At 39.2% G+C, this 23,206-nt stretch overlaps 1 long non-coding RNA gene across 1 annotated transcript; it reads right to left on the bottom strand.

Moving 5' to 3' along the window:
- Window positions 1–285: 285 nt before the first annotated feature.
- On the bottom strand, window positions 286–19,176 carry LOC123377915. Its single transcript, XR_006582386.1, has 3 exons — window positions 19,071–19,176; window positions 10,045–10,165; window positions 286–395 (listed from the first exon to the last, which is right to left on the bottom strand). It is a non-coding gene; the product is annotated as an uncharacterized LOC123377915 (long non-coding RNA).
- Between the last annotated feature and the right edge of the window lie 4,030 nt (window positions 19,177–23,206).

Raw genomic sequence — 23,206 nt, 5'->3', positions numbered from 1 at the left:
TGCCCCCAAAGAAATGGCTTCTCTTTCAAACTCCTCATCCAGCCTGTGCATATCTTGCAGGTGTGGCAGGGCTGGCTGAGCCCAGAGCTGCTCCTTAGCCCCTTGTTGTCCAATATGGGGTTTGTATACTCCATCACAGTGTGCCATACTATAAGTACTGCTATTTTCTTCTCAGTGCAAGTGTACAGTTGTAGCTACACAGCGGGGAGTTAGTTCAGTGTAAAAAGACTTAACAACAACAACCCTTGTCCAAGGACAAAAATGTAGTCCTCAGAGGAGTTTATTGCCTGCTCAGTACAAAAAAAATATAGAGAGAACATTGCCTTCATGGGGAACAAATACTCTTCGGTCTAGCAGAGACAGGTATGACATCATCCAATGGCTCGAAGTTGACCCTAGACAAATTCAGAGTAAAAATAAGGTATACATTTTTAACAGTGAGGGTTTTTAATCATTGGAACAATTCACTAAGGGCTGTGGTGGATTCTCCAGCACCGGCAATTTTTTAAATCAAGATGGGATGTTCTTCTAAAACAGGAGTCGGCAACCTTTTGGAAGTGATGTGCCATGTCTTCATTTATTCACTCTAATTTAAGGTTTCGTGTGCCAGTAATACATTTTAACGTTTTTAGAAGGTCTCTTTCTATAAGTCTATAATACATAACTAAACTATTGTTGTATGCAAAGTAAATAAGGTTTTAAAAACGTTTAAGAAGCTTCATTTAAAATTAAAATGCAGAGCCCCCCAGCCTGGTGGCTAGGACCCGGGCAGTGTGAGTGCCACTGAAAATAAGCTCACGTGCCATAGGTTGCCTATCCCTGTTCTAAAAGATATGCTCTAGGAATTATTTGGGGGAAGTTCTATGGTCTGTGTTATACAGGAGGTCAGACTCGATGATCAAAATGGCCCCTTCTGGCCTTGGACTGTATGAATTAGGCACATAAGGCATTGATGAGTTATCCTGTTAGTGAAGTTGAGTTTCTTTCTATCTTGGAGTTCAGATGGAGTCATAATTATGCCCATTTTGCTCAGCTGGAGTATTTTCTGAATCTAAAAGTGGGCATGGAGAGTCTAATGAAGCATTCTCATTTTTCATATGAAATCCTTTGACATGGAGCAGCAATTGTTAATCTGTGCAAATAAGTGGAATTCGGAAATCATAATATGGCAATAGACATAATAGAGAAAAGACAGTGTTTCAAGAAGAGGGGTAGGTAAAAATAAGTTTTTATACCTAGTTTGATTTTAGTAGCGACTCAAGATTAAAGTATTTGCAGTAATGTGAATGTGAGATGTATCTATTTTTTAATAATTGGGGCCTTTAAAAATAAACAAAACACCCCACTTTCAATCTGTTTTGTTCTGAAGAGTCCCACTTCAAGAAAAATGAAACAGTTTTGCAGAATCCTTTACTAGCAAGAGAAGAAAAAGTGTTGGGAACTTAACCTGTGATGTAAAGAGCTGTATTAACTAACTTTAAAAGAGCAGGTCCATTAACCTATTTAGAATGACTCTAATTCATTCATCTGAATGCAGTTGGTTCCATTTTTTCAGCATCTTTCATATAAATGATCCATCAATGGCTCTTATTGTGAAGAAAATTTACCATTGAGTTTCCAAGCATTATGCATCAGGCTACAATTTATTCTCATAAAGGAATCCGATGTTTTCTCAGATTACTTATGGAAGGTACAAGCCAGAACTCTCAAGATCATTTCTGTATAGACTAAATTTATATCCATTTTGGGAAAGCAGATATTTGGAATAGCCCATCTAACAATCAAGAAGAGTGATCGATTTCCCCCTTTCCTTCCTAGATAGAAGGTACTAAGAAGTGTACTACCAACAATTTGAAACCTAGTGTTTATATGCTCTGAGGAAAATACAGGTATTTATAGCTTCTAGATAGATTAGACATTCAAATAGAGTGTAAAATATTTCTAAATAGTATGGTACAAAATCTGTCAAATTTCTATTAACTGTGCTGATTAAGTTCATGGATACATTGCAAAATACAGGGATGGGGAAAAGCAATAAGGAATACAGTATATAGGTGTGTTTTAATATGAAGGCACAAAAAAATCTATCTGCAATACAGCTGGTTCTTTAGCTGGCACTGCATGTAGATTATTTGTACAACGAAACTATATGAAATTCAACAGCAGTCAGTGCAAAAGTTCAAATGAAGAATGAATTAAAAATAAAGTTGGCTGATCATTTAAAATTGCTGAGACGACACTGTGAAGTCCTACAGTTATGCTTTGCTTCTATTCTCTCCTCCTTTGCCCCCACCGCCCCTTTTCCCCCCCACCATGGTACTTTCTGACACAATGTTACAACATTCTTACTAAGGTAAAAAAAATCTATTAATAATTAATACCTCTTTACTTTAAAATACCTTGAGGAATATTTCTCTGTAATTCTTTGTCAAGGGTAATAACTGTCTGGGAATCAGAAGTAGAGAAGAAAATAGCTTGTGGTGGTGTGAACATTTTGATGCTTGCTTGATTTTTCTAATCCTGATTCAATGCCTAAGGTATCTGACTGCTATAAAAATACATTCTTTGACAGATTTCAGGGGGTCGGGGACGGGAGGTGGGGGAGGCGAGAAATCAATGGGTTTACGATTTTTATGAAATTCATTTGCTTAGCCAAAACCTAAACATAATGATAATTCAAACAGAGCTCTGTGGCTTCCAGGGACTGTTTGAATAGTTTTTATGTCCTAGGATGCTTACCATATACAAAGAAAGCTCTTCTTTGTATGTGAATAATAAGATTTAGCCTATTTCTCTAAAAGACTGCATGAAAATTTTCTCAAATATCATTTTAAGTTAATATCTCAGCAACTTTAATATTGCACTGGGGCAAGAGTGTTGTGAAAATGTGTGTGTGTGTGTGAGAGAGAGTATATGCTGAGAAAATGTGGTCTGGCAGTTAGGGCTCTGGATAGGGGATTGGTGACCTGGATTTTTTTCCTGCCTTTGCCATATGCTTCCTGTGTCAATCTGGGCAAATCACGTAACTCTTGTTGACTCAATTTTCCCCATCAGTAAATTGGGGGTAATACTTCCCAGAGTGTGGGAGGTTTACCCCTGTTATATCTGTGAAGTCTTTTGCAATAACTTGATGGAAGGCTTCCTATAGATTTAAATATGATAATTGCTCATTATTCAAGATCTGTGCTTTGTGTGTGTGTGTACGTACACACTTACAAACCCACATTTTGTCCTACATTTTCAAAAGTGGGTAGTGATTTTGGATGCCTTACTTTCTTGAGTGATCAGCTTGAGACATCTTAGAAAGGCTTGAGTTTCAGAGGGAGATGCTTGGTACTTTCTGAAAATCAGTTCACCAGAATCACTAGCTACTTTTGAAAATGTAGGCTGTTATTAAATAACTACATATTGTGGGTGAAATCCTGGCTCCAGTGAAGTCAACAGTAAAGTTTCCATTGACTTCAGTGGATGAAGGATTTCATCCTTGATGTATATGCGTGTGTGTGTGTGTCTCTCTCTCTCTCTCTCTCTCTCTCTCTGGAATACATGATGCTGGAGTTAGACTGGCTTAAGTTTGAAAAGCTCATGTAAATCACGAATAGCAATGCCATGATTCAGTTATTCAGGTCATCCTAAATGAGTGCCAATAAAAATTTTATACCACACCACTCCATTATCTGTTTTGTATATGCCACTATTTTATGAATATTTTAGAGATTTTTTTTAAATTGTGGGATATTTCTTGTACCCTTCACTTTTAAAAGCCTTTTGTCTTAGTTGCCATGAGTCCAAATGTGCAGGACTCAGAGAGAAAGAAAAAATAAAATTAATAAACACATAACATCTCCAGAAATGACCTAAAAGAGCCTGTCTGTGTAGATTAAATTGTCACAAACATAGGAACATAGGATCCCTGTCTTATCCAGTGCACAGGATGGACCTGCTCTGGGGATGAATCAGGGTTGTGTAATAAGGGAGGGTTTTGTCTATAGGGCCCTGCCTCATTTGGTGTAGAAGTTAGAAGATGATCATGCAGGATTAAAGGAAGTGAGAGAATGGTTTCATGGCTAAGGCACTTGAGTGCTGCCTGAAGAACTGGATTTTTCCCCCTGCCTCAGCCACAGAGCTCAAACCAAACTTGTCACAGGTGGTCACTCACTTTCAGGGTGCCTGACTTGCCAGGCCAGATTAACTCTCCTATGAGCCTGGGGATTTTGTGGGGCCCCTGTATACAAGTCTTTTTCCTGGGAGGGAGTTTGGTGCAAGAGGGGATTCTGATCTGGGGCAGGGGGTTGGAGTGGAGAAGGGGGTGCAAGGTGTGTTTACCACAGGCGGCTCCCGGCTGGCAGCACAGCAGGGCTCAGGCTGCCTGCCTGCCCGCCATAGCCCCATGTCACTCCCGGAAGAGACTGGCTGCCAGCACGTCTCTGTGGCCCCTGTAGGGAGGGGGACAGAGGGTCTCCGTGTGCTGCCCACGCTGCAAGCACTGTCCCTGTAGCTCCCATTGGTCAGTTCCCAGTCAATCCCTCCCCCTTGCCAGGTGCCGCAGAGACGTGCCAGCAGCCAGCCACTTCCAGGAGTAGCATGGGGCTATGGCAGGCAGGCAGGCAGCCTGAGCACCCCTTTTACTAGCCTGGACATCGCGGCCTCTGATTTATTTTTGCGAGGCTCCCCTTAAGCCGGGGCCCTGGGCTGCAGCCCCTAAAGCCCCTACCTTAATCCGTCCCTGCTGACCTGAGATTCTGGAGTCTGATTTAAAGAAGTGCTGAGCATTCACAGTTGTAACTAAAGTCAGTGGTAGCTGTCCTTTGAACACAGGAAGTGCAATATAATGATAAATAATATGAAAAAGGATAGAGGACAAATGATAAAGAGACCAGGTCTGGTAGAAGACACCAGGATGGTGAGTATGGAGCCAGGTTTTTAAAGATTACATTCCTGGGCTCTGTTGGGGGATGTTTGGTTTGGGACTTTTGCAATGTGTTTTGATTATTCAACTGTGACGGACTTGAGGACATTCTTATATTTGATTTACTTTGAACTCAAATGGGAAACTGAGGTGCGGAGCCACGCGCAGGGCTGCCGAGGCCATGAGGAGGCGACTGGGAGGAAGCCACACATTTACAGTGTGTAATAATGTGTACCCTCTCCCCCACTCCCACACGTTTTACTACTAGCTCAGCTATGGGCTAAATTCAATCTGTAGTGTTGTGGCATAGAGATAAAGATGCTGCAGTGGCTAGAACGTTATGCCTGTGTACTACAGAAGCATGTGATCTGACACCTCTTGGAAAACGTGTATCATTTCCTTCCACCAGCTATGACCACCCTCACAAGCCATCGAGACATGATCCCCCAAGGGTGTTTAGTGATGTCAGCATCCCTAGCAACCCCAGCGTGTACACTTGGGCCTCGTCCTGTAATTTACTTTGTATGGGCACCGCAGCGCACCCACGTGGAGCTCCATTGACTTCAGTGGGGCTTCGTAGAGGTGCAGCAAATTGCAGGATTGGAATCTTCAGGAGCACAGGTTGCAGCACTAGCACCCCTTCTTGTGCCCGAGCACCATGGAGGAAGAGTCTCCGTTTGCCGTCCATTGCACCAGCTGCACTTTGGCCCGCTGTACAGTTATTTAGTAAAAGACAAATATTGTCTCAGGCAAGAAGCATTTAATAAAATGCCCTTTATAATTTCAGTATCTTTCATGCAGTTGGCAAGATACATGACTCTAGACCATTAAAGCCAATTTTTAGGAAAAATTACTGTTATGGAAACAAAAACACTGTGCGTGTGTTTATATTTATATTATAAATCTTTTTAAAAGTGTTTGTGTGTGTGTGTGCGCACACACATTTCCTAAAGTGTGTGGTTTTTTTTAAGTTTTAACAGATTTACAAATCCTTGCCGTGCAAATACCAGAGACAAAACAATAATCATTACAACAATGAGCTTTTGTGTAGAGCAGCATACAGCACTATAATAATCAGATCTGTCTATTTAACAGGGTGTTACAGTGTGAGCCTCTTTTCACTACCCATGATGTTCTGTTTCTAATGATGTTATAAAATTGAGTGAAATCTCTGATTACATATTTAACAAACCAGGCGTGTTTATCAAAATGTTGATATTCAGAAATATTGGGCAGGTGTGCTGGATTTTTTGCAGATGAGTGTACATTGTCTGACTATTGAGTAAATGATAACCAAATACTTAAGTATCTATTTATCCTCTGTCTAATTTGTTGCATACATAATTGGTGCATTAATTTTTTCATAACAGCATCCCATATTTGTCTGAACCATTTCTCTACAGTTGGACTATTTTATCTTTTTCCAATGAGATGCTATCAGTAGACTAGGAGCTACTAACCGATGATATATTAATTCATCATTCTTTGTGTGACCATTTCAGTACGGAAGGCCCAGGAGGATTACCAAAGGATCATTTGGTAATTGATTTCCAACAACAATCTGCGATATTTTGTTATGAATTGCATCCCAGTACTCTTTAAGGTCTGGACATATCCATCATATATGTATAAAATTTCCTCTGTCACCACAGGTTCTCCAACACTCATCCCCATTCCGTCTGTATATCTATATCTATTAACCTGACTGGTGCGAGGTACCATTGAAGGAGTATCTTAAAGAAGTTTTCTTTTATCATGCTACAGGTTGAGATTACTGGTTCTCTTTTCCAGATCAAATCCCAAGAGTCTGGGGTAATTTGTCTGTTGAGATATTTTTTCCAGTGTGACACAAGAAAGTTGTCTGCAAAGACTGGTATAAATTAGTTTTATATCTATCTATCTATCTATATTTGTTTCTTAATTGACCAGACACCATCACTTCAATTAAAATTAGCTTTCTTTAAATAAAACAACTTTCCTGGAAAGTTGAGAAACAGAATGCCGAACGTGAGAGTACGGATACAAGGGGAAAATTGGCCACTTCAGGTTAGTTTTGATCTCTAAATAAGTTAGAAAAGTTTCTTTATTGAATAGCTGGCCGATTGTATGTATTCCATGGTGCTCCCAGTCTTTAAAACTCTCTGGATAGTGATTTTGGTTATCATTGGTGAGGGAAAAGAACTTACTTATCTCTAGTTCTACCCCATAGTGTATTTTTTATTAAAGGATGTATATACATTTCTGGAGGGCATGATTTTTTATTAATCCATGGTAGCCTAAAAAATTTACATCCCACAGTTTGATGGAGCTAGAGCAGTATATCTTTTTTGTACCCTCAGTGACTGGAAAATAAACTTTCCTTAGCCTAGAAAACACGTTAGATAACTGGCAGATGAAAAAGGCATAATAAAATATGAGTCAATGACAAGAAATGAACGAGGCTCTCTTCTCTGTGTAACAGAGCACTGTCATGCTTAAAGTAACACAAATTCAGGCAGTTTTAAAATTGGTAGGCCAGTAATGCTGTTGGTTTGGGTATCTCTTTATAAGTAGGTTAAATATATAATTGGAATACAGAAATAATCAGGAGCACAAGGTCTAAGTCTGGAGAAGTTCAGAATGGCTTAGTTCAGGTACCTGTGTATTTATGTGTATGTGTCATTTAATATTAATGGGAAACTTACCCTAGAAAATTTGATCTAAGGATCAGGCATATCAGATGGTAAATAATAATCCATATTTAGCCTTTCTTCTCCTGAATTGTAAATGGTTTCATTTGTCTAGCACTGCTTGAGCCAGAATTGCTTGGAATTTCATTGACAACATTGTCTCTTTAAACAACCATTGCTTTGTACAGAGGATTGAAAATTATCTCACCAGTTCATGATATCTAGTATCTCAATTTAATCATAGTTTAGTTTTCTTCTCCTGAAGAATCTATTCCCTTGACAGAAGCTTCTCTTTGTAGACTCAGTGTTTCTAGTTGTCTTGCCAGTCGTGTCTTAAGATGTGAGTACTCGAGTCTCAAGGTTGTCAGAGTTACAATTTGTTCCCATTATGGATGCTTGGTAGAGATGAGGCCCACAGAATCATAAATACATGGTGTGCCACATATTAAAAAGGATTAGAACGAGTTATGTTTGTTCATGACATGCCTCTTTTCCAAAGGATGCCAATAAGCATTTGTCAGTACTTCTGTACGGCCTCACACCTGATGCAGAGCTGTACACTTGGGCAAAAGTGGGTGAACTTCTTCCAGAACACAATGGCATCACATTGCCCAGGTCTAAATCAGCACACAAAATGTAAAACAATGGAGAACCAGGCCCCATATCTGTGTATCCAGAACATATCTGCCAGAACACGTGTGTGTGCGCGCACACACACACATGCAAATACTAATAGTGCTTCTCTGCTAAAATAGTCCAGGTAGGAAAGACTCTTTTTTATGTATATCAAGAGCCTTCCAAAAGCTGCATTTATATTCTGTGAAGGGAAGTGCTTGGTTTTGCTCAAGATAGCTGCCACATACTATAGCCCAAATATTTTGTCTCTTAATCCTCCATTTTGATATAAAGCAAAAAGTGTCTATCTCAATGGAGGGTCAGTTTTAGGGCTGAATCCTGTGTTCCTTGTGTACCCAAAGCTCTCATTGATTTATCCAAGGAATGAAGGATCTTGCCTTTACTTAAACTTTTCTATCTACTTAAACTATGCTTTAGTTTAAATGGAACGGATCTACTGAATATCTGCAATTATTAATTTTGTTTTCCTGTCAAAGAAATGATCCCATCTTCAAAGAAGCATAAGAGTAATGGTGTTACTCTTTGATGCTGCTAAGGGTTGAGATCCTGCTAAGTGCTAGGAATTCAGGAGTTACAGGTTTAGAGGATTTTAGGCCTACCCTTGCTCTCTCTGTCTTTCTCTTCGCTCTGCTCATTACTGCAGGCAAAACCATTCCTTTTACTTATAGCTTTTTTTTTGTCATTGAAGCATGAATACTAGTAGAGGCTTTTCTTTGGAGAATGTCAGTATTATGTTGAGTGTGTGGCTGCACACTATCTAGTTATATCAACTTACATCTGTGCTATATGTGTATAACGAAAGTAGCCCTCTGCTACTTTCTTCTCAAAATCTCAGGCTGACCATTCTGAAAATGTTTCTTAGCACAAAGAACTTTAGTAGCTGTGTGGCAGGGTGGGCTTTATTCTGGTTGGTGGTTAAGAATTTTAACACAAAAAAGAGAAATAGACCTATTGCCCAGATAGATGATGTCAGTATCTCTTCTCAAACGCTACTTCAGTCAAGTCAATACTTGAACTGAAATAATGTAATGCTGATAGGTGCTCAGGACTTACCAAGAATAATTTTACTGTCTCTGTGACTCAGAGCCCCTTTAGTGGTTCACTACTCTGTGTCAGCAATGCTTATCAGGCCTAACATGTTCACTATAGCTGACACACAGTTGTCATGAAATATACCCCAAAAGGTGGCATGTAATATATCATAGAAAACTAATAATTCACTGATCATTAATATTCTTGTGTCAGAATCATAGAATATAGGGTTGTAAGGGACCTCAGGAGGACATCTATTCCAACCCCCTGCTCAAAGCAGGACCAGTCCCCAACTCCCCAACTAAATCATCCAAACGAAGAATGTCATATATGTATGGGGTATGTACAGAGAGTTATAAATATGTGGTAGAATTATGTTCTTAAAATGTGTTTGGCAAGCAATGCATAAGCCCATTCTGCCCTAGACAAAGGAATGTGTATTCATTTGTTTGACCTGCCTCGTTGTCATACAGAGACAAGGAAGGCTTATTTACATAAAAGATAGGCAAAGTAACTAAGGGAGTGGGGGAGATAGCCTCTTAACTATAAAGTCTGAACCTCCAATGATAGGTAATAGAATCAGCTGATTGCATACAATATGATTGCATATAAAAGTGTATCAAGTAAAGTATTTTGTGAAAGATAACGACACACTGAGGATTGATATCATGGTAAAATGTATGTATTAATGCTAGATGAGGAACTATGAATACTCACTAATATTATACTTTAAAGTATGTGACCAAACAAAGAGAGAGAGAGGTCTTCTCCCAGACAGGAGGGAAGGCAGCTACCTACCTCTCTCCAATGAAATTAAGCCAGGTGTGACCAAAAACAATGGAAGCCCCATAGACATATGAATCAGCTGGAGGTTGGGAAGTCCATGGGAAGAGAAGAACAGCATCATGTTATCCTGAGTCTGGGGACAAAACAGTGAGTTTAGGAAAATGTATGGAGAGTGAAGAAGCCATCTTGGCTACATCACTGTACATACACAAGGAGACAATGCTTTTGCAAGCTGGGAAAGATGAGACCTTCAGCCAAGGGGGTTGAAGTCTCTAGGAACTGAATATATGTGCAAAACCTGCTTTAAGCAAAAATCTTTCACCTAGGAAGAAAAGGAAAACCAGTACCTCGCACTGCTGTGGAATGTCTTGGCTGAGACAAAGTCAGCCATCTGGAAAGGAAGTCTACCTGGTATCAAAGCTGTACCTTGTTGAGTTAGGTTTTACACACAGGAAGTGTATTTTACTTTTATTTTCTTGTCACTTTTTCTGATGTTCTCCCTTTTACTTGGACTCACTTTAAGTCCCTCTCTTTTGGATTAAATATACTTGTTTTAAATTTATTCTAAACTGACCCAGTGCTATGTTTGAATTGAAGTGATTGTTAACTCTAGTTTAAGTAATACAGCATGCTTTTGTTTCTTTAAAGGAGTAAAGGAGTCCAGGAGATGGCTGAACACTTCAGGGCAGAGGGTTTTGGGGGAAATTCAGGGCTGGGGATGTATTTGGGTCACCCTCCAAGTAGTAACTGAGGCTGGTGGAGATGAGGGTGAGGCTCTTGTGTTGTAGACAGGCTCCTGGGGTCAGAGTGCTGAAGCAGGGCTGCACAGCACACACACACTCAGGGAACTGCGTATTTGACTGCTGGCTGTTGGTGTCTGGGCTGCGGGCCACAGCAGCAGAGCATTTAAGACACCCAGTGTTAAAGAGCATGCTGTGACACAGCCTCTCACTGGTCTGGGCTGCACCACAAAACATGAGAGCCTGCCCTCTGGGAAATGTTAGGATAATATTGTATTTGATAAATATTAGTTATTGTACTAACTCATAATGCCAGGGGGAACATATTTTCAGTTGGGGAAAAAAAGGATAATTTTGGCTCACTAAGATATTAATACATACCTCAGCAAAGCTGAACATCTGATCTTCCATTTGTTATTTAAGATGTACTCTCTTCCACAGTTCTTCTGGCAGGGTGAAATGTGGTTGGTTAATATAGGGGATTTTTTTTAGAGACCTAAAAACATTGGAATTTGCTTCTTTGCAAGATTCTTTTGAAGAGAACGCTAAATTGAACACTGAAAGTAACTTGATTTCTCCTGAAAGCTTCCTAGTCATTTCTCTAGTCATAGCAATGAAATGAAGCTTTAAAGCTGTACATTTCATTTTTATTTTTGGGCACCTGGCCAGGCAATCTGACAAAAAGGAGATCTCTGAAGTCGCTTTGTGAGAATTCCATCTAAATTGTACTGAGATTGTGTTTTGGGAATGCAGTACTTTGGTCTATACCAGCTTTCACGGATGAAGGCGTTTTTTGTTCTCGGCACTTAGGATTTTATCTAGACTTTTCCTAAGTGGCTACTACAGTTGGGATGGGTCTTGGGTAATAATTTTTTGTGTGCCCTTGAACACTCTCCTTTGTTACTCTTTTTGACGACATGACCTACCTTAGAAATATAGTGAGTGGTTTGTTGTTGTTTTGGTTTTTTTTAGGTGAGCCTATGTTTAAATAGATCCCTAATGGAGTGTAGAAATGAAGGCTTTAATGTGTGTCTCATTATGAGTAGATACCTTTTAGTTATTCCCAATGAAATCTCTGTCCATGGCCAAGAGGAAGTTGAAAGCTGCTTTATATAAGCTTGAAGGTATTTTTTTAAGTCCGAAAAGCATGCTATAACAAGATACATTATATGCCCTGAACTCTTGCATTTTACAACTGCTTGGGCTTTCCTCTCTTTTATAATACCTCCCTTCATCAACTCACTTTCATTTTAATTGAATCTGCTGTATATTTGGCAAATAAAATGTTGGTAAACATGTAAAATTAATCCTTTTATTGTCTACTTGCTGCTTGGAATTTATCTCCTGTAGCGTCCTTAGTACTTGGTTTGAAAGCCATAATCATGACACTGTAATTAACATAGGAGTCATTTAATGTGCTTATTTACAGTATTCTAACTTTCTTTGTTTCTGAAATTATGCCTACTCATGCTACTTCTTCCTCACCTAGCAAATGTATTTGTTTCCATGTCACTGGGTAATTCCTGGTCTGTGTCTAATTATAAAGATAAAACATAGAATTAAAGCACATAAAACAGGAACTTTGGAATGGTTGTTTTGAAAATCTTCCCCTCTTATTTAATGACTATCTTGTTCTTAATTATAAAGTGGTGTACAATCTTGTTTATATTTATAAGACATTTATAAGAATAGTAAACAACATCACAATCATGTGTATAGCTAATACAGCACTAATTCCATTTGTTTTGTTTTTTTAGAGTTCTGCAGAATCATTAGCTTTTGCTCTCACGAGCTTCTATGAGAAATCTCAAATATGCAGTGAAATTTCATTACTTGTTCATGTTTTAATGGAGTCTGAACTTTTGCTAAATATAGTTAAATTTGTGAATTTTGTGTTTTAAAAAAAGGGAATTTTTTGCACACTTTCCTCTCCAGAAAGGTTGGCCTTTCATTTCCTGTGCTCCTAACACTTCCATAAATTTTAGTGGAACTTCCTATTACACAAGGGATGCAGGATAGGGGCTACTCTTTATATGAAAAGACTCTGGGTGCAGTCCTGGCCCTGTTGAAATCAATGGGGAGTTTTATCATTTACCTCAACAGGGTGAAGTTGCATGCAAAAAAACCCCAACCCTCCCCCCCAACTGTTTCAAAGAAACTAATTAACTGTTGGCTTTGCTTGTGCTTTACGGGGGCACTGTCAACTTGAATTTCTTATTGATTTTTTTTTAATCGTTTTATATACAGACCCATTGAAATAGTACATCCTGACTTAAATTGTATGTTGAAGGTTTGGACAGCAAGGGATAGTGGACAGCTCAAGACCTAATACCACATAATACCCCTTGCTGCACCAGAGATCTGTGTACAGCCTCTCAGGTTCTAAACTCCTCCCAACGACCTAAAGAGAAGTCTTGGGGAGTAAATAAGCCTTCCTAGTAATTCTCTCCATCAGTTCTGCTACAAGGTTCTTGCTGCATGAGACAGGAAGTACATATGCTGGCTAAACACCAAATGCTGTCAAACCACAAAGAAAAGAAACTGAATGTATTCCCACCATCCGGATTTCTTTCAGTTCAAGTAACTGCTGATGTGACTGGTAACTAGGTTTAAAACAAAACAAAATGATTTTCTATTGGGTAATGATTTGTTACTAGCTCCTTAAAGTTAATCCTGTGCCTTATTATAAAATCTCCTAAAGGTGAGGGGCAGTTTTTTTCCAAGTAAAAAGGAATTTAAGTGGCAAATTCAGGGCTGCCCAGAGGGGGGCGCAAGAGGGGCAATTTGCCCCAGGCCCCGAGCCCCACAGGGGCCCCCACCAGAGCCCCACAGGGGCCCCCACCTGGAGCGCGATCCCTCACTCGCTCCGGGGTGCCCGGCAAACTCTTGTGCGGCCGGGCGCAGGAGCTTCTGCTGCTCCCGGTCTTCGCCGGCGGGGGGTCCTTCCGCTCCGGGGCGGAAGGACCCCCCGCTGGCGAATTACCGCCGAAGACGGAGCGGGACCCGCCACCGAAGTTCAGCTCGGTCTTCGGCGGTAATTCGGCGGAGGGGGCCCTTCCGTTCCGGGACCCGCCGCCGAAGTGCCCCGAAGACCCACGGCGGGGCCCCCCTCCGCCGAATTACCGCCGAAGACTGGGCTGCGTTTCGGCGGCGGGTCCCGCTTCGGCGGTAATTCGGCGGCGGGGGGGCCCCCACCGCGGGTCTTCGGGGCACTTCGGCGGCGGGTCCAGGAACGGAAGGGCCCCCCGCCGCCGAAGACCCCGGAATCCTCTGGGCGGCCCTGGGCAAATTATTGTGAAATAATCTTTATTGTGAAATGGAGAATTCTGCGCAGTGAGTGAATATTCCTGAAGGCTTAATCCTACTGGAATGGAAAGCTGATTGACTAGTGTGATTGGACGGCTTTAGAATTTGGAATAACCTTCGGGTGATTCAGTTCTAGGATGGTATATGTTAGATACAGAAACAGACAGGAGTGGAGGAGCTTCGTTGCTGCCCTAAACACCAGCGGCGTAATGGGAACATCATGATGATGATGATGATGATGACAACTCAGTTAGGTACAATGATATGTTTAGCATCCAGGGAGAAAAACTACATACTCTGCTACCACTTATATTATCTCTGCTGGCCAAAGTAGCAAGAGCACTGGTAACCGCTGAAAAAACCCAAATCTTTCAGATGAAAGATTAAACTCAGTTTTGGAGACTCTTATGCAGCCACATGTTTTCTGCTAAGCCTCTTCTGCTTCTGTAAGGGTGATAGAATTCTTATACATTGGGTGTAATCCTATTCCCATTGAAACCTATGGCAAAGTTCCTATTACCTTCAGAGGAGCCAGGATCTCACCCATTATGTTTAAACAAAACTAGATTTAAATTTATCTGGAGTTTTAAATTTTATACTATGTTGCATAATTGACAGTTTTGGGTAATTAGTTCATGGCTGATTTTCCAGCTCAAATACAGCACAAAACACTACTTCATGTGTGGAGTTGGCTGCAGCAAGTTAAATTGGTTTATTTATTCTTGTTTTCGTCTTCATATAATTCAGCATTAGTGCATATTGACAGATTTAATTGTGATTGGTTGAAAAGCTAGAGGCTACTTATTTCATCACAGTGTTTCTATATAAACATGACAATAATGTGTATTTTAATTAAGTTGTAGGTAGCTTTAGTGAGTGATTTTTTTTGAAACTTCACGAGAAAAACAATAACGGGTGAACAGGCAGAAACAGAGTTTATAGTGAGAATGAAGCTTTTGCTAGTGTTTCTTACTTAAAGCAAATCATAGCATTGTAAGTGTGTGTTTTCAGGCTTGTATACACATAGGATATTAGTGAGGCATGTGGGTTATGCATAACAGAAACAGAATCTGCCCATAAATATAAGCACATAGGTCCCCTTTGAAATCATTGGGAATTGCACCCATATGTAACTGAGAATAGAATATAGCCCATATAACAAGATTTTCTGAGTATCTTATGCAAGCTTAAATATCAGCCTATCCTGATGCTACCTGACTATTATTAAACTATTTTGCTTTCCCATCACCGTCCTACACTTCTCTCTGGTTGTGAATTTCACATAGTGCTTGGAAGCACTTTTTTTCCATTTTCATCTAGCCAAGATATTTTATCCATTCATCTCAAATGGAGACCTTTCTACAGTCATATATGTATTTGTTACCTTAGGCTAGGCTGTTGCAATGTACTTTACTGAGGACTACTCTTGAAGACTGATGGAAATGTCAACTAATGCATAATCATAGAACCATAGAACTGGAAGGGACCTGAAGAGGTAATCTAATCCAGTCGCCTGCACTCAAGGCAGGACTAAGTGTTATCTAGACTATCCTTGACAAGTGTTTGTTCAACCTGCTCTTAAAAATCCCCAGTGATGGAGATTCCACAACCTCCCTACGCAATTAATTCCAGAGCTTAACCACTCTGACAGTTAGGAAGTTTTTCCTAATGTCCAACCTAAACCACCCTTGCTGTTATTTAAGGAAGTGTTTAGAGATGTGCTCTGTACCATGCATTCTCTAAATCTTTGGATGCTTTAACACATTAAATATTTTTTCCTGAACAGTTATCACTTAAACCTTATTTAGCAACAAATAGATGCCCCTTAAAAGTGAAACCATACCAAATCAAATAAACCATATGTTCTTGTTGGTTACCCTGATCCTGCCTTCTGTTTGTTCTTAGATGTAGTTATAGGCCTGTGCCTTTTCTGGATCTCTCTTTGGCTTCAGTGGGCTTTATTTTAAGATACCCAAAGTTGTAAATTCTTCTGGATCAGCACAGTGGCTATAGTTAATGGGAGCTGCCAGTATTTGTCACTTCTGAAAATTAGTCAGCGTTCATGTAAAACACATCACACCATGAGACCATATAATTTTAGAAGCCTGGGACTTTTTTGGCCTCTTTTGCTGTATGAAAATATTTTACTCAGGCTATCTTATTGTGATACAGTTTCTCCTGTAACAGACTGTGCTTTTATCTCCTGAACAACGCAGAATTGGTGTAATGCAGTATATGAGTATCTATACAAATGCAATATATGAAGTTATAAAAAATATAGTAAAAGTAAATTGTTTTAAATGTCTAGGAAGTAAGTTATATCTATTTTTTAATTATTTATATTTTCACTTAAAATATGCCAGACTTATTTGCACAAACTGTATAATAGTGTGGCTTAAGCAAACTCCTGAGCCCCAGGATCACATCTATAGGTCAACTGTCTGAAAAATGGTGAAATACCTTCTTTATTGTCAACTAAATGTAATTCAAGAACAATCTACTTATTACTGCGTGTAAAAGTGCATTGAATGCTGTATTTTTTCAATCAATTTAACTGATTCTAAGGATGCACAGTGATTGTATGACTTGGGGGATTGATTCAGTTCCCTCTCAAGTCAGTGGGAGGCTTTCCATGGATTTTAATAGAAGCTGAATCCATCCCTAAGAACCTTTACAATGTGAAAAGGGAGCATCATGGAATATAGATGGCAAAAAAACTTCTCTCCCAATGGTTTGGTTGCGCTTGATAAAAACAAAGGCTAGACACCAGATCTAAAGTTTTGAAGTGGCTTGTAAAAGAAATATGTAACTAGAGGGTGAAGTTTGCCTTAATGCAGTGCTATTACATAAGGGCCCCCTAATACTTAAATATTATGTTAAGGGTCAGATCCTCAGTTGATGTAAATATGATTTACACTAGCTGAGAATCTGGCCCATAACATAGCATTTGAGTGCTACAGGTGTCCTTGTATGATCTCTCTGTTATGAGATGAATTCCATCCAGAACTATTTTTTCTTTACCTAGCTAACATCGCACTAGATTTTTTCCCCAATACTCCTTGGAAGTTTGAAAGCAATTTAGAAGCAAGGCCCCAGGTCTTGGAAGTCCTATGTTTCTATAGCCTGTTTCTTCAGGCCATGTGGATAAATACTCAGATACCCTTCCATTAAAATATATAAATAAAATTATACATTTAAAAACATGGACAACTTTAAAAGATTCTAAGGATTTTTGCAAACTTTTTAAGCTTCTCCCACCACTGGTTAGGTCTACTATTATATACATTCTGCAAACTTAATGGGGACAAATAGCCATTCTTCAATAAACACAAATTAAAAAAATGTCCCATTTCTTTCTTCACTTGGTAATTGAGACAACAAACTGGCAATGGTAAATCTCCCAAAATGTACCCTGGAGAAACTGATTAATGTTCTATGGTGGCAAAGCAAGTCGTCTAGGAAGTCTTTAATTTGGAAGGTGTAACTAATAAAAATAGAGAAGCTAAACTTTTGAAATTTAAAAATTAAATGTAAGGGTAATTTGTTCCCACCAGAAGATAAAATTATCTATCCTTCAAGGTTGAGTGGATATAATTGCCCATCATATAAATCTCTTGACAAATAGTGCCCTTAGGCAGCATGACACTAATAATTGTTCGATTACGTACTTTTAGCTTTTCAAATGGCCAGAGTCATTATTGGAGCAAAGAATCCTGTGGCACCTTATAGACTAACAGACATTTTGGAGCATGAGCTTTCGTGGGTGAATACCCACTTCGTCGGATGCAAGTCCGACGAAGTGGGTATTCACCCATGAAAGCTCATGCTCCAAAACGTCTGTTAGTCTATAAGGTGCCACAGGATTCTTTGCTGCTTTTACAGATCCAGACTAACATGGCTACCCCTCTGATACTAGAGTCGTCATTATGCACCTCACTAATAGATATACAGGGATAGTGATGTAGATACACAGGGATTTGCCCAATCATCCCCTGCTATTCTCTTATTTACCCTTCCCAGGAAAATACAGACAGTTCCACAATAACACAACAAGTGCCTTTTAAATACAATGTACCCCTAATTCAAGAAGATTCAATTTAAGTCAATAAAGTTGTTCTTAATTCCATAAGATTTGATCAGGATATTACAAGATACTGTCAGTCTATCACAAAGGCCCCCTTTATATAGTCTCAATTTGTGCTCAACCAGAATCCGGCTGTAACTAGCCAGCTGAGAATTCCTAAAGGTTGGGGAAACTCTCAGCTAGCAGAAAGTTGGTAAAGGCAGCATATATAACAACTCACCTCACCACCAGCACCATCTTGGCATAGGAGACAAGTTGGGGGAGAGATGGTGTGTGATAACTCTGCTCTGGCAAAGTTCCTATTACCTTTTCTGGTATTTGGCTTTTTAGTGGCCAAGTGCTGCTTGTGCAAATTAAAATACCCTCTAGGCTACTTGCATGTATCAGGGAGCAATAACAGGCTCACCAATACATCCCCAATTGTCCTATGCCCAGGAATATTGAAGTCACTAATTACAGTAATAAGTTCACTAAAATACATCATTCCCTACAACTGTGTCAGTCAAACCTTATAATTTATCTGATTTTCCTGTTTTATTTTTAGTTACAATAATTTATTATTTATACAGAATTGTAGAGGTGTGTGGCAGTTACAGACAAATAGCTTTACAATCTAAGGGTCTGATACTTGTCCTACTGTATGCTACTATGAGTTTTCCCATTTACTTCAATAGCACTAATCATTAAGCTCAATAGCAGGTGTTAACAGGAACAAGCCATAGGCACAATGTCCTATTTAAGTGACAATTTTACTACTTGAGAGAAGCTCATTCTATATACCATTGCAAGTTTGTTTCTTAAAAGCATATACTGCCATTGTAGCATAAACAAACTGTTTTGATTTTTGAATGACCTAACTGCAGGTAGGACACGAATAATTGGGAAGACCTCATACAGGGTCGATTTACCTTATAATTAAGATCGCCTTGCCATAGCTCCAATGGAAATAATAGATTCAGTGACAAGATGGTGTTTTTTGTTTCTTCGTACCCATTACTTTGGATGTTCTAGAACTCTTTACTCTGCTGCATGATCAGTGTTGGAGAGTTCTGAAGTTAAACCCTGGGATTCTAGCACAGAACAGGGGCTCAGTATGGCAACATCAGGGGATGGATAGTTGGATCCTTCATGACAGTAACAACAAGGAGTCCGCTGGCACCTTAAAGACTAACAGATTTATTTGGGAAATTCCCACAGATGTCCATAAGAAAGACAGAGACTCATTTGGCTTTGTGGTCAGAATTTTGCTCCAGCAAAACATGTTCATGATTTTTCCCACTTTCAATATTTTATAAATGTTTGCAAGTGTTTATAATATATAAAGATAAAATCTCACAGGAATACCCAAGAAAAACAAGGATTTTTATGGAAGTTCCATTTACAATTCTGTTCACTGTTTCCTCCTATTTTTCAAAATGCATGTGTCTATCAGGCATGGGAATAAAACTTAAAAACAGAATAACCTTTAATCATATTTATTACAAAAGAACGATTAATCTCTGATGACTTGTCTGGGTGTGATAATCTTGCCACCCACAGCTGTTCATTCTGACCAGTAACCTAAGCATAATATAAAATCACATGTCCATCTTCTTTCAGAGGAGATAGTACCTAGCACAACAGAGGAAAAAAATTAATTCCCTTATGAAGACACTCTGTATAAGCTAGAGCTTAGTGAAATATTCACATTGAAACCAAAAGCCCATGGCATTTGCTTGGTTTTGGATGTTGTTGCAAATTCAACATTTTAGAAGGTTTGGTTGTGAGGGAACTTAAGCCAAACTATGGTTTTGCCTTATATTCACATGAAATTTGAGCCCAAAATGTGAGATGTGCTCATGCAGATTGAATCTTAAGAAAATGATTACATGAACCCTTGCTAAACAAAAATGATGACACTTGCACATATCTAATCAGAAATCAGGTAGTGATTTTCAGTGCTTTGAAGAGTACCCTCTACCCAACCTCAGAAGCTTTAGCAATCAAACACCAATATTGACTGGTAACAAGTACCTATGACTATATTCCTTAAAGTACTGCTCTTTGAAGACTTTGAAACAGGGAATGGGCTTAAAATAAGTTGTCTGTGTTGGTAACATGAACGTAAAACCGCCATGCATGTGAATTCCTGAATAAGGATCAGGCGGCTTACAGAATGAAATGCTGCAAGTACTAGGAAATTCTGTGTGTAAAGCACTAGAATTGGCCTTGCTTAAAGCAAAATATTTGAGATCGAACTTAAAACTGAGTTGGTATCACTGTAATTTGCAAACCCTTTCAAAATGAATACAACCATTTCTAATTCATCCAGTTTTTCCATATTTTGCATTTTTGACATTTCTGCAAAATTATCTCCTGACTCCTTTGCAATAATTCTCATTGATTGCAATGCACTTCATCAGAGACAAAGCAATAAACTGCAGACTTCTGTGCTGCTAAAGTCAGCATGTACAGTAGTTATGGTTTCATCTGATCTTTTCTTTTAGGTTTGGAAACAAGAACTTTCTGACCTGCCCTGAACTTTACAAGCTAATTGAAATTAGAAATGGGATGAAAAGTTCCATACTAATTTAGTTACCTAAGACACTAATAATATTTTGCATCTGTATAGAGATCTGGTTGGTAATTTTCCAATGAAACAGAGTTTCACAGAAACGTATCTGATTCAATGAACCTTCTACTAATAAACAGGCAGGGTTCCAAGAAAAACCTCCCTGGTTTCCTGTCAGCTCACCTGTCAGGGCTGTCCATGGCTCAAAGACAGCCCCACCATGCGGTCTTCCTTGGAATCAGGGATCCCAGGACTTTCAGACTACCAGGACAGCTGGCTCCCCAGGTTGCCACACTGTTCAGTGGTGAGGAGCAGTGAAACTGACAAGAACCATATACATTTCAATCTGTAGCTGCCAGGGTCCAGGGAGCATATTTTGTTTCAGAAACACCATGTGTTGGTGTTTCCAAGACAGAACTTTATGGAATTTTCAGGATGGAGGATATCTTTAAAAATATGATTTTGTTTCATATCGGAACAAAACCATATTTCAAAATGTCAAAATTCCCCCTGAACTGGAAATTACGAGTTTCACCCAGTTCTGTCTGTGTCTCATATATATATCGCCAAGCACCTTATAAACATTGGTACAAATAAGTCTCTGTTTGGGAGCTGTAGGGCTAGGGCTCTACTCCAAGCTTCCCATGCTGAGATATATTTACATAGTAATTGTGTCTGTTCTTTAGTATCTGGATTCATTACATATTTCTGTCTCTCTGCTCCTCACTCTCCCACACATGTTGGCCGTGCTTCATTGGCTGGTAGAGGGACAGGCTGGGCCATGCTTCTCCATACCCTTTTTAGATGACAAAGGCAGATTCTTTCAGTTCCTGTACTAAGGGATCACAAGGACTCAGATTGTGGGAGGGAATCCTCTGAAGTACAAGGGTATGGGGAAAAATTCCTTGTCCCCAATCTGTCACCCAGCCACCTTACCAACCCTCCTTTTTTGCAGGCCTTTATGTGCACATTGGTATTTTGTTAGGGCACACTTGCCCCTGATTTCATTTTCTACTATTAAGTAGTGCTAGAACAAAATGTAGTCCTTTATTTTGCTGTATATGGCAAAGCACTCTCAGATTCTTATATTCCCAATTGCAAATTTCCCATTTGTATTTCTTCAGTTTTATTTTTACCGTTTATAAACATGAGCTTAAACCTTAGCCACTTTCATTCCTCCTCAAGCCTGGTTTGCGTTTACAATAGGTATTATTTTCATGTAAATAGTTATGAATATGATTACACTTCAGAAAAGCATTCAATTACTCCTCCTACTCCTTTCCCATCTGGAGCATTAGCAGAGTTGATAACCATGGATACGCAGAGAGCATGGCTACTCCATGGTAGGACTCAGATGTCTGGCATCATTTTTCTTGGCAGGTTCTATAGGGAAATGTGCTGATTATAGTATAGCTGACTCTTCATCTTTTGCTTGGTAAAAGCTGCAGTGAATTAAAGCTGCCTGATTATTTGAACACTTTGTCTTTCATATGTATTCTGTTACGAGAAATGTCTACAACTGTGAGTATCTGGTGTGTCTAAGAATTACAACAACATGGTGTTTGCTTCCTCCTGAAATCCAAGCCTCAGTGCCCACATAGAAAATTTCACTAGTACAAAAGATACATTGTCCTTTCAAGCCACCTGAACCTATTTGTCAGTCACTTGTGCCCTGAGGGTGGTTTTGTGTATGGAGAAGCTGGAGCTGGCTTTGCAGCCATTTCTCATAGAAAAATAAATTATACTTTATAGAAACAACTGTGCCATGTAACGATTATTAGGAGCAGAAGCAGGTGTAAGAACAGGTCTTGAAATGGTAGTTAAGTCTTGGAATCGTTAAGGTATTTCTGTAATGCTGCAGCTATGTTTTTAAAGCAAAGAGGCTGGTAGAAATTATGAAGAAAAGAGGAACCAGGTAAATATCTTCTAATCTCCCCTAAAATAATTTTAGAGTAGAAAGAACACCTATCTAGAAAGAAAATACAATATCTTAGTGAGCTGAGTTTCTGACTCACAAGTCAGTGGGAAGCATAGATAGTTAACAGACAGTTTGAAAGTTGAAAGAGTTTTCAAAATAAGTAATTTTTACAGTCCTACCAGAGTGGTGCTTACTGAAGTGATGCCATTTAAAATAATACCATATGGTGTTTAGTGCTTCATTTAGCCAAATTTTCCAACCTACCAATGTGCCTCCAAACATCTGTGCTTGCTGGTACTGAATTATTATAGGTTCAGAAATGTATCTCAACTAATTATTACAAACCTCTGCTTAAAAGTGTTGTTCAAGAGGTGACAACACTTAGCCAAAGTCAGAATGTAAAATAATTTTTTGTGGTTATTTTATTAAAATAATATATTAAGTGCCAATATTCCTAATCACACAAGTACAAATATTAATAAAATAACCAGTGATTGTTCCCACTGCCCCTCCCCATGTTGGAGGAAACATGCTGAGTAAGTTGACCTGAACAAAAAGGAGGCTGTTGTTTTGAA

Source organism: Mauremys mutica, chromosome 9 (assembly GCF_020497125.1).
Source record: "Mauremys mutica isolate MM-2020 ecotype Southern chromosome 9, ASM2049712v1, whole genome shotgun sequence".
NCBI classification, from domain to species: domain Eukaryota; kingdom Metazoa; phylum Chordata; order Testudines; family Geoemydidae; genus Mauremys; species Mauremys mutica.
Note: the sequence above shows the minus strand (reverse complement) of the source record. Positions and strands in the feature narration are given on the sequence as shown.